This window comes from Sesamum indicum, linkage group LG12 (assembly GCF_026168435.1).
Source record: "Sesamum indicum cultivar Baizhima isolate 11 linkage group LG12, ASM2616843v1, whole genome shotgun sequence".
In the NCBI taxonomy this organism is placed as follows: Eukaryota; Viridiplantae; Streptophyta; class Magnoliopsida; order Lamiales; family Pedaliaceae; genus Sesamum; species Sesamum indicum.
In genome coordinates this window covers 2,679,651-2,689,616 of record NC_142668.1, presented here as the reverse complement: position 1 = coordinate 2,689,616, position 9,966 = coordinate 2,679,651, and positions in this window count along the sequence as shown.

The following is a 9,966-nucleotide window of genomic DNA, read 5'->3' as shown; positions in this document are numbered from 1 at the left end:
CCTCACCTACATTTGTATGCATAGATATAGTAAATTGTTAAAGCACACATTTGCACAACCACACACACAAACATATTCATACGCAAATTTGCACACACTTGCAGGTGCAATTAGCCAGGATCGGAAGTTGTTTTTATTTTAATTTTTATTAATTTATATAATTATTATATTATTTGATTAGTTCATTTAGTAAATGTAATTTATATAGTTCGAATGGAATTTTTCTTATTTTAATTTTTATTAATTTATATAATTATATTATTTCATTAGTCCATTTACTAAATGTAATTTATATAGTTCGATGTAATGTTTAACCGAAAAATTTTATGAGTTTTGACTATTGAAATTAGTGTGTAAGTAAATATCACTTTTGACTTAAGATTGTTATAGTTGGTTAATTAAATTATTAAATTTATTATATTTAATTATTACTGTAATTAATTTACTCAATTCCATCGGCTCTATTGACCAGATACTTAATTATATGTATTGGTGTTTAATTACGTTATGTAATATCGAGGAATTGAAAGAAAATTAATAGATATATTATATAATTATGTTTAAGGAATAATAGGATGTTGTAATTGAGAAACGTTATGATTATCGAAAGGAAATATGAGGTTTTTATAATAATTTATGTTAGAAATACTATTAAGAACGGTAATTATAAAGATATGAAGGGTTTGATAAAATGAATTCTTATGAGTTAGTTGACAAATTAAATATATACTTGAAAAATCTAGAAAATTTAACTATTTAAACGAAAATAGAATGGAGAGTTGAATTTCGATATAAATATAATATTTAAAATATACGAATATTATATAATATTTTATTTAAAATTTGTAATATTTACAGTGTCTTGAGGGATGAGTTGCTCCTTTTATAAATATAACCGTTTGGAATTTTAGGTAAGTATAGCTAATGGATATATATATACATATTTATATATGTAGATATTATATATATATATATATATTAGTTGCTTATATATTTAATCATAAAATTGAATTTATATTTATATATGTGGATATTATATATTGGTTGTTTATATATTTTTTATCGTAAACTATTTGTTGGGTTATATTGATACCTATAAAATTGTTATTATGTGTTTCTATGTGGTTGTATAGTACGGATGTAAAATGAATGATTATGTGATCGCAAGATGAAGCACGGTTTCCAATTGCTCACAAGGCACCTCTTCGTCTGGTTTAGGAGCATCCGCCAGCCCGCACGGTTATTCAGGAAGGAGGTGGAAGCAGTAAGAGGAGGATAGCTTGCATCAGAAAACTGGGAGACGCATGTCCGGTAGCCATGATGGTAGTACTTCCTAGCGCTATATGATAATTGGCGTTTAAACTCCAAGGATTTCTTGAATTCGCCATCCTGCTGGACCACATCTCCTCCAGCACCTTCTTCCCCTCCTCCGTGGAAGCATAATCTTGAATGTTCAACTCTCCTTGCTCCAGGCACTGGTGTAGGCTATTGATTTCAGACCTCAGGTGGGCTAGCCTCGCCTTATGCTTATGTTCTTTTCCTGCGCCCCTTTTTCCAGCTCCTCCAGTTTTTTCTGTGCCTCCTCCATTGTTGGCCAACCTTGCTCCAACCCAGTTGAATAGCCCCCCCAGCCAGCAAGGTAGCCTATGGAAAAGGTCAAATATATATTATTTTATGCATACAATTAAATATTTCAAAAAATTCTTTTTTATTTACTTTAATGTTAGAATAGGTGATCAAAAGTCAATTAGATTGACGATTTTGATAACCATTCAAGCAATCTTATTTAAACAATATTGTGCCGATGAATATGGTTCATCTTTGGCTCATGTGTCTGTTGTGGTTGCCAATTACGTTAAGCACTACTTTGAAGTCACAATAAATGCCCAGATACCACTTAATGACCCATGTAGTTGGACTGCGTATTGGATGGTGGTTATAAAACCAACTTCTGGGGGTTGATATAAAATATTCCAAGTTGAGGATCTCGAGACTAGGCATCAAGAGTCCTACTGAGATTTGCACTGAGTATACATTCATTAGATGAGTGTCACGTTTCATCGGCAACAGGAGTTGGACATCTATGCAATTTCAGTGGGTTAGTTGACAAGGTTGTCAACTATCTGAACTGACTCGTGGGGATCGTCATAAAGAAGTCTTGGAAACTTGGTCGGTATGATTTGAATTCCCGACTCCAATAGTATGGGAGTAGTCCTTAGACTTGAAAAATCACGGTAGTCACTGTTTGAATAGGTGACCAAAAGTCAATTACATTGGGGATTTAGGGAACTATTTAGGAAACTATTAAAGCAATCTTTATTTAAGAAATATTATCCCGACGAATATGGTAAGTATTCGTCTTTGGCACTTGTGTCTATTGTTCTTATCAAATTACGTCTAGCACTACTTTGGCGTCACAACACATGCTTACAGACCACTTCAACAACCGTGCAACAGTTGGATTGCATTAGATGGAGGTCATGAAATCAACTGCCAAGGGTTAGGTCTGAAATGTTCCAAGTCGAGGACCTCGAGAATGGCCATCGAGTGTCCTATACTTGCATTATGAGTCGCATTCATTTGATGAGTGTCGTATTTCATCGGTGACAGATGCGGGATGTCTATGCGATATTAGTGGTTTGATTGGTTCGATGTCGAATCGACTGAATTGACTCATAGGGATCATCATATGGAAGTCTTGGTGGCTTGGACGATATGACTCGAATCCCCGGCTCTGATAGTACGGGAGTAGTCCTCAAACTTGAGGAATCACGGTAGTCACGTGCATACGATGACTGTATCTTGGGTCTGTGCGAGATGTGATTGTGTCACAGACACGATCATCATAAACCTTATCTAGTGCAGTCAGAGTATGTATCGAGGATGGAGAGTTCCAAGAAGAGAATCTGTCCCCTGTCAGAATATGACAGAGGTATCTTCTATGCACTTGTAGATGTGTTAACGCTCTATAAAATTGGGCCACAATCGTTGATCGAATAGGAAAAAGAGGTTTCTATGTCGAGCAATTTGGCATAGCGCCATCTCAAGTACTAAGTATAGACACCTACTCCAAAATAGCAGCCAACATCCAATTCAATACCCTAGACTAAGGCCGAGAGACGGTAGACGAAAAAACCGTACTGTACGGACTCGAGAGCCTAAAAGTTCACATGGATATTCACTTAATCTCTAGTGCCATGGACAGTTGCTAGACAGCCACCCATGGTGATGGGCTTTCTTGATCAAGGGTTGATCGAGAATTATTAATTAAATTAGATTTAATTAATAATAGTGTTTGACACTAGCCCAAGTCTAGCTGAAAGGTGAATCTAAAGAGTCACACACAAATCACCAAGAATGGACGGGGAATTAATTGGGAATTAATTTCGTAAGTAATTGGATTACTCATAAATGAGAGGGATCAATTGGATGGAAGAGCCCAAGAATAAATTAATGGAATTAATTTATATTGGGCTTGTCTTATTATTTAATAGTTGGACTTATTTATTAATAAAGGCTCATTGGGCTCATATATTTAATTGGATTAAATATATAATGGGTTTAATTAGGTGGACTTTAATTAAATTAAATTTAATTAAAATTATTGGGCTCTGTATTTTATTTATTAAAATCGGCCCAAGCACCCCTTAATTAAGTTGTTGGAGAATGGTAGGAAAGGAAATTATTGACTAATAATTTCACTTTTGGGAAGTGTCATGTTAGTCATACTTTATTTGGAATAAAGGATTTTATAACCTTATGGATGATAGAATGAATCTAAAGACATTCTAATATATCCGTACAAAGTATATATATGTATATTAGTTATTTGGAATGACTAATGAATACATAACAAAACAACACAAATAATTTCCTCCCCCTATCACCCCATTCCCCCTCTCCAACACACACTTGGTGTATTCTTTCTCCCTAATTTTTTTCTAGCAAAGAGGATTGAGGGGTCCCTAATTCTAGTGTGGTGTGGACGCAATTTTAGAGGGCTTCTACGTTAAAGTCTTGTGTGTATGGATAAAACAAAGGAGGTTCAAAGTAAATCAAGAAAAGAAGTAATTCTAAATTTATTATTTATGTACCTCTCATTTTTCATTCAACCATTAGCCTTGTTTAATTTTATTTTCATTTATGATTAACTACATTGAACGCCCGGAAATCAAGTACACCCCTAGGAATCATAGTTTTATTACATTTCATCTTTAATTTAAATATTTTTATATTATCGCTTCCACTTACTCCTTCCCGGGCCGAATGACTCGCATTTTTCGATGTTTTTAAGTGGTATCAAAGCCTAATTCGATGGATGGATCAAGAATTAATTAATTGAATTAATTTATTTTGGGCATAACCCTTTAAATTGATTGGATTAATTTATTTTGGGCTTAACATCTTTAAATTAATTGGATTAATTTATTAGGTTTGGCTTAATTAATTGATTGGATCAATTAATTAGTATTTGGACTTAGATTTATTTAATTGAATTAAATGAATCTTTGGACTTTGTTGGCCTAAAATTAATTTAATTAATTATTGTCCAATAGATTTTGGTTGGGCTTGATTTAATTTGATTATAAAAGGCCCGGTGCACACTTAAAGTCCAAGCCTGTTTGTGGGAGGTTGGAGCAAGTTAAGAAGGAGTTGAACTCTTCATCATGGTGACATGATGGAGTGGTTATTTCATCATGGTTGAAAGCAAGCTTGGTAGTTATTGAATTTTAAATTCAATTGATGTAATATATAAAAGTACACACATATCAAGCATGGCCATGAGATGAGCCACGAAATTTTCTCCTTTTCTCTCTCAAAAATATTTTTCTTTTTGTTCTATATTGAATTGGATTCAAGTTATAACATAAAACAATCCAAAAACACTAAACAATAGTTTTTGTTTGGAGTTATTTTTGTTCTTGTTCTTTGTTCTATGTATCAATAGAAAAAGAACTATATCTATTTTATTTTTTGGTGTGGACAACTTAGAGGAATTCTAATTTGAATTCTCAAGTGAACAGAATGGGGGAGCGTAAAGGGAACAACGCACATTGCTGCTCAACTAGAGAAACAAAAAGGTAAAGTTTCATGTTTTGCTTCAATGCTTTTTGTTTCATTCTCTATACACTTATCTAGCATGTTTATATATTGATTATTATGCTTTTGACAAATATCGAATGCCCGAGAATTTCAAAGGGAACACCCCTTTGAACCATTTTTTTATTTCACGCTTCCGCCGCGTTCCCGTGTCATACCGATTCTTTCATAACGAATACATAACAAAACAACACAAAATATTTTCCTCTCCCGAGCACCCCATTCGGCCGGCCCCTCTCCAACACACACTTGATGTGTTCTTTCTCTCTTAATTTTTTTTAGCAAAGAGAATTGAGGGATCCCTAATTCCAGTGTGGTGTGGATGCAACTTTATAGGGCTTCTACATTGAAGTCTTGCGTGAACGGATCAAAATGAAGGAGGTTTGAAGCAAATCAAGAAAAGAGGTAATTCTAGATTTATAATTTATATACCTCTCGTTTTTCATTCAACCATTACCCCCATTTAATTTTATTACCATTTATGATAAACTACATCGAATGCCCGAAAACTCCAAGATTACACCTCTTGGAATCATGGTTTTATTATATTTCATTTTTAATTTACGTATTTTTATATTACCGCTTTCCCTTGCGTGTTTTCGAGCTAATCCACTCACATTTCTTGATGCTTCAGTCACGTGCATAGGATGATTTTATCTTGGATCTACGAGAGAGGTGATTATGTCATAGACATGATCATCATAAGCCTTGCCCAGTGTAATCCGAATATGTAGCAAGGACGGTGAGTTCCATGAAGAGGATCCGTCCTCTGTCAGTATGTGACAGAGGTATCTTCTATGCATTTGAAGAGGCATTCACGCTTTATGAGCTTGTGGCCACAGTCGTTGATCGAATAGGAAAAGGAGGTTCCTATGTCAAGAAACTTGGCATAGATCTCAAGTATTAAGCATAAACGCTTAGCTAGGATGGGAACCAACACCTATTTCCATGCCTTAGACTAAGATCGGGAGACGAAAGGACCATACCCCTATGGACTTGGGAGCCTAAATGTGCACATGAAAATTCACCTCGTCCTAGTGCCACAGACCATTGCTAGACAGTCACTCATGATGACGGGATTTCTTCAGTGAGGGGTTAATAAAAAAATATTAATTAAATTAGATTTAATTAATAAAAAAATAGTGTTGGACACTAGCCCAAGTGTAGTTTAAAGGTGAATTTAAAGAGTCACACAAATCACCAAGAAAGAACAAGGAATTAATTTTGAATCGATTCCATAAGGTGTAAGTAATTAGATTACTCACACGTGGGGGTCCATTGGATGGATAGCCCAAGTTTAAATTAATAGGATTAATTTAAATTGGACTTGTCTTATTTAATTAATGAATTGGATTCCATTAATTAATAAAGAAAATTTGGGTTTTAGTATTTAATTGGATTAAATACCTACTGGGCTTAATCAAATGGATTTTATTAAATTGAATTTAATTAAAATTCATTGGGCCTTTAATTTATTTTACATAAAATTGGCCCAATGATTAAGGGCCACTAGCAAAATTGATGGGGGGAAAGTTGACCAAATAATTGTATTTTTTGAAAGCGTTAGCTTGGTCATAATTAGTCTCTTCTCCATTTGGAATGGATTGAAGAGTTGCCTTATAGATAATAGAATGTATCTAGACACATTCTTATTTATCTATTCAAGATATATAAATATATTTTGTGTATGATTATTAGGATAATAATTCATTACACAATACAACACAAAAATCTCCCCTCCTCTATGAAATTTCGGCCACCACTCTCCCTCTTTCAAAGGATGAGTTGTTTGATCTTGATTCCTTATAGCAAACGAATTAAGGTCTCATTTTTCGGTGTGGTGTGGATCATCTTAGGAGGATTCCTATGTTGGAATTTTGGATGAATGTTCAACGAAACTAACCAGTTGGAAGCTCGAAATTTAAGAGGTAAATTTCGATTTTAATTTACGCTTCTACTTTTATATTCCAAATGATAGCCTCGTATGATTATATTTTATTGTTATGTAATTTTCATACTACATCGAACGCCTTGGAACTTCAAGGGTACACCCCTCGGATTCGTTGTTTTTTTTTATGCTTTAAATTTAATTGTTATATACGTTTTTCTTACCGCTTCTGCTGACGCATTCCCGGGCCGTACCACGTGATCTTTCAAGTGGAATCAGAGCCCGATTCGATGTAGAGGGTATCAATTTTATGTGAATAAGCATGCCAACATGTTTTAACAATTTTTTAAGCATGTTTTACTTGCTTATTTTATTAATAATTATGTGTAGAAATTAACTTGTTTGATTTTGTGATTAATTGGACGATTTAAGTATTTGAGTAAAATTGGATTTTTTTTGTAAATACTTGGTTTTTATTTTCTGTTTAATGTGTGCAAAAACAAAAAAAAAATGCAGTAGCACTGTCGCTGTTGCAGCATAGTGTGCACGCGGTTGGGCGTGCGAGCAGGCAAGGGCCTGCACTCAGCCCAGCGAGCGTGCGCACTGCGCGAGAGACATGTAAGGCGGGCATCTGCGTACGGCTGTAGGCCGGCGGCGATCGGCTGGTCCATTTTTCGCCGTTTCTCCGAAAAATTAGATTTTCTGATTTTTTGCATATTTTATGAAAATTAATTTTTGTTGATTTAATTTTTGATTAAATTGGATTTTTTTAAATTAAATTGCTTTATTAATATGGTTTATTTTTGTGCATTGGATGCACATATTTTTATCATCCTTTTAATTGCAATTTTGAACTTGTGTTTTCTACATATAATTATTTTTTATAATATTCGATATCATGGATTTTATTTATCATGGGATGTATTATTTTTTTCTAGCATATATAATTGCATATTAGTCTAATTGGATGAAAATGGATGATCACGGAACCCTTGACCGTTTAAATGTATTTATTTATTTTGTTAATGCTGGATGGGCCTGTGTGCCCTTTTATTATCCCTCTCGTTCTCTCGTTTTTTGTATTGGAATAATAAGACTTGCTTTCCTCCCCACTATGTACTCCCCTCGATTTCTTTTTAAATTGTAATGAGAGTAGAGTAGGTTTTTTATAAGGATTTTTTATTTTTATGAAAGCAAGCTATGTTGATCGGTAAATAACCGAAAGTGCCTAGGAGGGGGGTTTGGCGGTCCCCTACCTATTTATTACCTCAGAAAAGATTATAGTGTGTACATTTCGAAAACAGTAAACAAGGAGTACTTACTCCTTTTATAGTCAGAATTTCTAATCTATGTGCAACATCAGTAAGTAATACTAAAAACAAGGTCTATCTGAGCCTAGGAAACAAAAAGAATTTAACCTATAAGCGTGTCCATCCCTTCTATACGGTGGTCGGACCTGCTGCGTAGTGCCCCCCGCCAATCTCTTCCCCAATGCCCGATCAGAATTCAATCTCAAAGCATCACACAAGCTCAACGGCGAAGGTATGGAGTGCCCAATTTATCAATTCAGACAATGCCCCGCAGTACTCCCGTATTGTCCTCCTGATACATAACCCGAGTCAATTGTCGAGAAACGGCATCCTTCGCAAGATGATCAGTAGCTCCATTAGCTTCTCGAAAGATATGTCGTACGTCTGATCCTAATTCCTGTTGGAGCTGCAGAATGTGTATGATCAAATGCTGCACCTCCCACATCCCAAACACTCGTGACTATAAGAGTTGGATAACTACGGTAGCGTCTACCTCAACCACTATGTGGGCTAAACCGTGCGCTCGAGCAAGCTCTAAACCATGCTAGAAAATAGTAAACTTCGAAACCACACTAGTGGTTGTGCCCAAAGCAAACTGGTATACTAGTCGCACTTGTCCAATTGCATCCTGAATAATGCCTGCCGCTGCTGCCGGCCCAGGGTTCCCAAGCGAGGACCCATCCGAGTTAAGCTTGAACTATGCCGGAGAGGGGGTAGCCCAACGCACAACTCTGGGTGCCCGAGGCACCATCGATCTGAAGCAGAAGCCCAAAGCCAACGCCCGGTGCAAGTCACCCTTCCATTGTATGCTCATCATGATCTGTGTTGCATACAGTGTGCTGAACCTCAAATATGATGCTCATGGCCGTAAATTGTACCCCACAAAATTTTGCAGCATTCCGCTACGTCCATGTAAACCATAGGATCATAAATGGTACCAAAGTGCAAATATGCAAATCCGAGTAAAACGGAGAAGAGTATCGCCACAAGTGCACCATACGAAGCAGGTCCCCTATTTGACAAAGCTTAAGCCCAAATATGTTAGCATAGTGCTGCCACACATCCCGAACTATTGTACCTTCAACAAACAGATGCGAAATGCTCTCTTCTGCCTCACAATATTGACATTTAGATGGGAAACTAAAGCCCTTCTGCTTCATGCATGCATCTACTGGAATCCAGTCTTGGAAAAGCCGCCACAAGATGACGGACATTGTTGGCCGTAAGGAACGGTGCCATATATCTATAAAAAGTTGCTGCTGAGGAGTAGCCATTTGACTCGCCTCCCAGGCCGATGCCATGGAAAATATCCTGTTACTAGCTGCATTCCACACAATCCCTCTAACCCGCTGCAATAGGAATTTGACAAATAACATGTGGGATCTATGGCGGGACTATTATGAAGATTCTGGGGACATTCCATTAGCCCTCATGCCAATAATAGCATACCCATTCCATAGTGTTAGGAGCCCTGTGCACAAGCTGGGCTAGAGGCTTCTCACCAAACCAATTATCATGCTAGAAAGACACTAACCCCTGGCCCAAAGTCCAAAAGATGAGAGGTTCCACCACATCCCTGATGTGACACAGGAGGTGCCAAACAGAGGAATGGTTGCGATTATACAACATATGAGTAGGATGAAGGGTCTTACAGTAGCGGTCATGCAA